Here is a 7,032-nt window from a genome sequence, read left to right as displayed (position 1 = left end):
ACAGTAAACCATGGGAAGAAATAGAAAGATGTCACCTCTATCCTGTCTTATTGTTGATTTCCTATATATTGCCAATCTTTATCTCAAAACAAATTTTTTTTAAAAAATACTAGTCTTGCTTTAACTAAAGATATAAGTAGAAAAAGTATAAAATCTCTTAGTATTCTTTGAGTCTCAATTTTATCTGCTTGGTACTTAATATTTAAAGAACTGTCACAGCGGTGAAATGCTTGACAGGAAAGAACCTAACATGTATGGTGGAATACCTGAAGTCCAGTGGGGTAACAGGGGAGCATGGATGAGGTATGGGGTAGAAATTTGATTAAGAACTGTTGTATGAGCAGATGTGCTGTGCACACCTGTATTCCCAGCATTTGGGAGGCAGAGGCAGGTGGATCTGTGAGTTCAAGTCCAGCCTGGTCTACATAGTGAGTTTCAGGCCAGCTGGGGCTACAGGAGACCCTGTTTCAAAAGACAAAAATTAAAAAAAAAGAACTGTTGTATGAAACTACAAAAGCTCAATAAAAAAAAATTTAAGAAGATAAGAATTATAAATAGCATACAAACCAAAGTGTTTGACCCTAACATCATGGCAGCAAATAACATGCACACAACAAATATGGTGGCTCATGCCAATAATTCCAGGACTAGGGAAGCCTGAGCCAGGAAGATCACAGCAAAGAATAGCCTGGGCTATATTTTAACTTCCCAACCAGGCTGGGCTTCAGAATGAGATGCTGTCTCAAGAAACACAGACACTGGGGCTGGAGAGACGATTTAGCAGTTAAGAACATTGATTGTTCTTGCAGAAGACTTGGGTTCGGTTCCCAGCACCCACAAAGCAGCTAACAATCATCCAATTCCAAGGGAATCCAATGCTCTCTTCTGATTCTGTAGGTATTTCATGACACGGGTGCACTTACACACATGCAGGCAATATGCTCATATACATAAAATAGTGAATAAAATAATTTTTAAAAAGAAACACACAGAGAGAGACACACACACACACATAAGAAAAGAATAGAGATGCCCATGTCCTAGAGAGAATAGCTCTATGGAAAACTTGACATAAAGGGACTCCTCAGAGAGATTTGGGGACACTGCGAGTACATAGGAACTCATGTTGGAAGCTAATCTAAGTTTTAAAAGACTGTAAGAAGTTAACATGACATAGAAAGTGTGCTTATCCCTTACTGGAAGTTGCACAGAAAGAATGCAAGCACTGTGCAAGGTACACTTGGTAAGTGTGTGTGTGAGCACGTGTATGTGTGTTTATATATGTATGTATGTGGGAGGGCACACATAAGTGTGTGTGTGTGTGTGTGTGTGTGTGTGTGTGTGTAGTGGCAGATGCACACGTGTGTAGGAACTCATGCCTGTGCGTGCAGAGGCCAGAGGAAGATGTTGAGTGTCCTGCCCTATCACTCTAGACCTTATTCCCTTGAGATAGGGCCTCTCACAAACCAGGAGCTAGACTGGTGGCCAATAAAGCCCCAGTGATCCTCCTGTCTTCTCTTCCCACAGTGCTGGGGTTACAAGTATGCATAGCCATGCTGGGCTTTTTATGTGGGTGCTGGGGATTTGAACTCAGGTCTTCACGCTTACACAGTAAGTGATCTTACCCACTGAGCCATTTCCCCATCCCCAATACTTGGTAAGTCTTTAGAAACAAAACAACCCAGTTCTCAATATTTCAAACATGTAAAGTTACAGTGTGCTAAATTTTAATTTCACTTTTTTTGTCTCCTTATACATGCATACCCATGTGTATGTGTAGCCTTATACATCATCACCATATATGTAGTACATATATAGCTAATGGTAAGACAGTTCTTGATGATTGGATGAAAACAGCAGATCACAGAACAGGCATTCTCCTTTCTTGTTGATCATTAAGATGCTTTGCATGGTTTTTTTTATAATCCCACACAGTTATACAAAGCCATGACTGCCTGTATATAAATTAGTCTATGTGTGTAGAAATTGAGTTTAAGCACTCCCTTCCCCTTTTCACTTTATTTCATTTGTTTGTTTGTTTTGAAATGAGATCTTGCTAGGTAAGTGTGGCCTCAAATTCATAATCCTCCTGGGACTATTTGAATGCTGGCATTATAAACACGTACTATCCTGTCCAGCACCCCTCTTAAAAATGGTTTTCTTATCTGGCATGGTAGCACACACCTTTCATCCCAGTACAGCACTTGGGAGGCAGAGGCAGAGGCAGAAGAGTCATCTCAAGTTCAAGGCCAGTCTGGTCTATATAACAAGACTCTGCTTTTAATAAAAATATATGGTCACAAAAAGTAGAGATTTGCGCAAAAGCAGAAAGATTCACTTTTCATCATGCCTACCGCCATGTGAAGCAACGCTGGGTGATTTTTCTTTTCGCCTATCTATACTTTTCATTGTTCTATAAAAAATTAGAACATTTGGAAACTATTCTTTGCTTTTTAAAATTAATTTACAGATTAGTACTCTGTGTGTGTACACGTGGGTACACAGTTTTATGTGTGTGTGTGTGTGTGTGTGTGTGTGTGTAAGTCAAAGGACAACTTTGTGGCTGGACTGGTTCTCTCTTTCCACCTTTGCATGGGTTCCAAAGATCAAACTCAGATCACCAAGCTTGTACAGCAAGCATCTTCACCCACTGAGCCATGACACTGACCCTTTTCTTTGGTTTTTAATGGAGTGGAAGACTAAAGGAAACCATGTAACCGTATATCTGTGGGAAATATGGTGAGGCTATGGAAGTGATAAACTGGGAAGTTCATTTAAAGAGGAATATTGATTCTACATATGTCTTAGAACACACTTTTCATGTCCCATGGAAGTGACACTGGAAAGGTGTGATAAAAAATTGAATTTTAGATACTCAATAAACAATAAACGAGCACATGATGACTTAATTCTAAAACATTAAGAATGAGACTGAAATTATCAACATATTTTTACAAGTGAGTAAAATAGTAACAACAGATATTAAAGTTGACAGCCTGTGAGATGGCTCAGCAGGTGGAAATTCTTGCCGTGCAAGCCTTATGATCCGAGCTCAATCCCGAGAACCCAGATAAAAGTAGGAGAAGAGAACTTACTCCACAAGGTTGTCCTCTGACCTCCAAATGCACAACACAGTGGTACATGCATACTTACCCACATATGTATCATGTACACTCACAGACATACACTCATATACACAATAGTAGAGAATTTTTTAATTTTTAAAAGAAAGTAAACGACTATAAATTTGCTTTTCATGCATTGTTACCAATACAATTTTCAATGGTTCTTAAAGATCAACTGAAAATGCCAGACAGAAGCCCAAAGAGGATGGTCAGAAGATGGAGCTCAGTCAGTAGACATGCCCTTGTCATATGTACAGGGATGAAGGACTGGGTGGAGGTGAGTTGATAGAGTACTTGCCTACAAGGCCTTGGGTTCAATTTCCAGTACCAATAAACCAAGTGTGGAAGTCCATTCCTATAATCCTAGCACTCAGAAGTAGAGATAGGAGGATAGAAGCTCAAGGTTGTCCTGGCTACAGACCTAGTTTGGTGCCAGCCTGGGATGAATGAAACCTGTGTCAAGGAAGGAAAGGAGAGGAAAAGGAGACCGAGATGGTGTCATATTTTTTTCCTCCTTTTTTCCTTCCATGGTGCTGGGGATTGAATCCAGGACCTTGTGCATACTAGGTAAGGGCTCTCCACTGAGCTGTACCCCCAGCCTTTTATTTGTTTGTATAAATAGTTGTGTAAATATTATCATGTTCATGAATGCCCCATAATTTATTTAAGTTCCCTATTTGTGCATATATAAGTTGCTTATTGATGTACATATCTTTTTTTCATCGGCTCATGTTGGATAAAATTGCAACAATGGTATTGCTGAGCCAAAAGCATATGCAAACTAATTTGTGAAAGATGTTATCAAGTTACTTCATGTATAAATTTTCACCAATTGATACTTTCCCACAACCTCAATTGATAATTTCCAACAACCCCACCTTAAAGAATATACAATAGTTAGAAAGAATATGCCTAGAAAACAAAAACAAGCACGTTTTCCACTTCAGTTCTACCACTACATGAGACCTTGATCGTGACTCCTTCCATTCTAGCCTTCCCACTGGAAATATTTCCTTAGTGAGTAGCTGAACCCTGGGCTGTAAGGTATAGCCCAGGCATTTACTATGGAATCTAGAATGACTGGGTTTTTATCACCCCGTTGTAATGGAGAGATTGACTAAAACATAGTTCTCAGACTCTGCTGTGGCTTGTTAAACAGATTCAAATAATACATCAATGGAGTCATTAAGGAAACATTTTAGAAAATAAGTTACTATTCGTTTTAATGATATTCTTTTATTTCCATTGTTATTCTTTTGACTAAATACAGTTTCAAGATCTTTTTAGCACTACCCCATGACCCTTAAAATAATTGATGTTTATCAGACCTTATGTCAATAATATCCCCAAAATGCAAATTTTTCAAACCTCAGTAATGAAAAATTAGCTTCCTATTTATGAGTAATGTAAAAACAAATAAATAAATGATTTCTTACCTGGAATGTCTCTCTTAAAAGTTCTACAAAGAAGAAACCATGAAACACATGCTGCATACAGGAAAGAAACCTTTAAATTTTGGACACAAGCATAAACTAGACACTCAGAAGGAGAACTTTCCCACTGCCCCCCAGCTGTAGGCACGGTGCAGTTATACCCTCAGAAAAGCTGTGCTGTGATACATTAATTTACACCTACTGTGCCACTAAATTAGAAGCCAAAGGCCATGTACTGAGCACATAACTTTCACCACAACACAAAACAGATTTTGCATTGCTAGTAACAAACTTAAAGTACCAGGCCTGAGAGTTTGCAATGTAATAAATAAGAGTCAGGGAATTTACAGTGCAGTTAGCAGATCCGGGATGTCAGAATGTCCCCTCAAAACAGTAAAAGGGTCACCAGACCTTGAAAACAGTAAGCAAGTCATAAAACAGCTGTGAATTACTAAAATTATAAATGCCACAAGTAAAATGTTTTCACACCAAATAGTTGGCATCAATAAATCAAACTTTATGGTGAATGAATTGCTGTCTAATGATTGTTCTTTCCATATAGCAATGTTTTTAGAAAAGAAGTTTACCAGGAGTACATGTTTTTAGAAAAGAAGTTCACCATCTCAAGTTCAGGCATTGCGGACATCGCACCATGTCTCTGAATTCTCCACCTGAAGCAGCACATAGTAGAAGCTCCCAGAATGCTAACAAGCCAAGGAAGGAAAAGTCCTGAGGAGAAGGTCTATGTTCCTAGATATCAGGAAGGCTGAGGCAAAAGGATCACAAGCTCAAGACTTGCCTGGGCTCCAGCATGAGTTCAATGCTGGCCTGAAGAACTTAGTGAGACACAATCTCTAAATAACAAATACAAAAAGAAAAGGCTTGGGAATGTAACTCATTGGTAGAGTGCTTGCCTGGCATTCACAAGGCCCTGGGTTTGCTTCTCAGAACTGCAAAAAAGAAGAGGGAGGGAAAAGGAGGAAGGAGAGAGCAAACACATCCAGTCTATAAGAAAATCAACTGATACATGTCTCAGCATCCCACCTACTTCTGGGGGAACATATCTTCTGTGTCACAATGTATTCTATCTTTTCTCTAGTTTTTTTTTTTAATTTATGGCATAAAGTTGTAGCAACTAGTTGCTGTTGTTGCTGTTGTTGTTGCTTTGAGATAGTGTTTCCAATAGCCTAGGCTGGCTTCAGACTCACTGTGCAGCCAAGGATGACCTAGAATTGCATAACAGTTATAATTCTTAATGCCCTTGCCTGCTAATGCAAACAACCGTGTCACTTTTAGATTGATTTTGAATGATTTTTCTCCTCCTTATACATTGTATTTTATTTCTTTGCGTTCCTGATCACCTTTTTTATTGAGTTCAGACATGGTGAATTTTATCTTTTTAATCACTAGAAATTTCTATATTCCTCTAAATATTTTTGAGTTTCATTTACGCCTTCTGGGTCTTGCTTTCAGACTTGTTAGGTGGAGCTTGTCATAGTGGCACAACTGTAATTTCAGCACTGGGGAGGCAGAGGCGGGAGGTGTGCTGCAAGTTCGTGCTCTACAAAGCAAGTTCCCAACCAGCCAAGGCTCTACATGGTGATATTCTGTCTCAAAACACACACACACACACACAAAAAAAAAAAAAGTGTTGGGGGGCCCAAGGCATATCTAATGTAGAACTAAGCCGCTTCAGACAATACCCTGTGAACTTTGAGCTTTGCTAAAGGATGCAGGCTAGTCCAGACCCTACGCAGCACCCCCTACTGTTCCTCTAACCTTTCTGAAAGGTAATTTGCCCAGCTCTACGCAGTTTACTCACACGCATAGGCTGATGGGTACTCCTGAGGAGGCTTGCACAGCCCTCTGCAGATATCTCTACAACATGCACCTACAGTGTCTTGAGAGTTCTGCCCTGAACTCTCTAGTCATTGTGAACTCCCTGAACTCTCAAATTTACCATGATTTGGGGAACCTGCCTGGCTCCCACCCTGAGTGCTCCCTTCCTACACCACAGCCCAACACCTCCAGACCAAAAGATAAGGCAGTCTTAGGGCTCGGCTTCTCGCTTGTTCTCCCTCATGCCTGGAGCTCAGTGTCTTGATAATCACTTCATCTATTTGTCATTTTCTTTTTAGTTTTATTTTAGGAAGATATTCGCTATTATTATATTTTGGTCAAAATCAGGAGGAAAAAACATATTACCTCAAATCTCTAATTTACTTATATGTTATACTCACAAATGAGATTTTCAAGATATCATCCATTATCTATTAAGAAGAAAGCAAACTGTCTGCTCTAGAAAGGAACACCCAGAAGCCTATATAGTGCTAAAATGAGGAAAAGTAATTAAAATGTTTATTTTTATTGCATGAAAAATAAACAGATTATCTCAAGTTTTATACCTTGCTAGTGGGAAGCAGCATCATATGCACACATATATATATGGATATATAGAGATATATAGATTTTAA

Source organism: Nannospalax galili, unplaced genomic scaffold, assembly GCF_000622305.1.
Source record: "Nannospalax galili isolate Female #2095 unplaced genomic scaffold, S.galili_v1.0 scaffold441, whole genome shotgun sequence".
Lineage (NCBI taxonomy): Eukaryota > Metazoa > Chordata > Mammalia > Rodentia > Spalacidae > Nannospalax > Nannospalax galili.
The sequence above is the reverse complement of the archived record's forward strand: the minus strand, read 5'-3'. Positions refer to the sequence as shown.